Source organism: Penaeus chinensis, chromosome 36 (genome assembly GCF_019202785.1).
Source record: "Penaeus chinensis breed Huanghai No. 1 chromosome 36, ASM1920278v2, whole genome shotgun sequence".
NCBI classification, from domain to species: Eukaryota; Metazoa; Arthropoda; class Malacostraca; order Decapoda; family Penaeidae; genus Penaeus; species Penaeus chinensis.
Genome location: NC_061854.1, coordinates 21,362,762 through 21,364,256, shown reverse-complemented (window position 1 = coordinate 21,364,256; position 1,495 = coordinate 21,362,762).

The window sequence follows — 1,495 nt, the reverse complement described above, 5'->3', positions numbered from 1 at the left end:
TTTCTCTCTCTCTCTCTCTCCTCTTTCTCTCTCTCTCTCTCTCTCTCTTCTCCTTTCCCTCTCTCTCACTCCCTCTCCTTTCTCTCTCTCTCCCCTCCCTTTCTCCCCTCCCTTTCCCTCTCTCTCCCTCTCCCTTCCCCCTTCTCTCCCTCTCCCTTTCCCCCTTCTCTCCCTCTCCCTCTCCCCTTCTCCCCCTTCCTCTTATCACGAAAGATCCTTCCAAAACTCGACCGCAAACCGAGCACGTCGCACCAGACTTCCCATTCCGTTCTCAAGCAAATCCTTAAGCTCGCTCAACAGTGCGCGGGGTTCGAATGACTGCCATTGTCTTCGCGATTAATGGCGATGGGAAGGAAATTCTTCCAGAGCAGAATTAGCAATCTATGCCATAGAAATTCCAACGTGTTTCCGCGAACGATCAACAAGATATGAAATGGGATGATAGAACATGAAGGAATGTCTTGGGATGACCTTAGGCACGCAGATGGCTCGGTGAGACGCATCGTGAGTCACCATGTAGCGGAGAGAGAGAGAGAGAGAGAGAGAGAGAGAGAATACTGTATTTCGGCGGGATATAATCACTGACACATAGAGTCAGCACTTAAATGTTTGTTTACATTCCATAGCTCTTAAATGACTGTAGTTTTATTTTCATGATTGATATAGACATTCGTTACATATGAACACAGCAATATCTAATCAATACAAGAAAAAGTTAAAATAAGTGATTCAAACTTTTTAAGACCTTCCTTTCTGTACACAAGGGTCTTGGAACCATACCATCCAACAGTAAACTAAATAGAAGCCATCGCAGAAGTATGATCCTAAGCAACTGGTTTCCATAGCTCCAAACGCTGAGTTTTCAAGAAATACACCAACACTATGGCTTGTACGAGGCTAAAAATGTAGTCATAGTATGGGAGTTCGGAAGAAAAAAAAACATTCTATTCCATTATTTTTTCTCTACAGGATCATATGTTATCCATTCTGTTAATTTAATTTACCTATTTATTTATTTATTTATTTTTGCAGAATCAGCAAGGCATTAATAAAATCATTTGACTTAGGTGCTTTCGCATACACATTTCCCGTTTTCTCCAAAACCAGATCACAGCAATGGCCCTTCCGAGAGTGCTTTGGCCTGTCATCCCGTGGGAACTGTAGGATTACCGGGCCACCACTTAGCCTGGCCATTATCAGGATTCAGAAGGCGGCGGGCGCGTATTGTGAACCCATGGGCTCTCGCTCTGGCTAGACTGGGGCAGATTACGGGTTTAACTGGTCGGTAAATTATGGATAAGCGTTTTTGTGTGTGCGTGTGGTGGTAACGAGCAGGTAGACACCATTACTAATGTACTGATGATTCACCTAGATAAGTAATTCCCTGAAATACCATGTCATACCTTTTCACTATCGAAATGGAAACAATAATAGTGATGACGATGATGATGACAATAATGATAACGATGATGATGACGGTGATGATGATGATGAT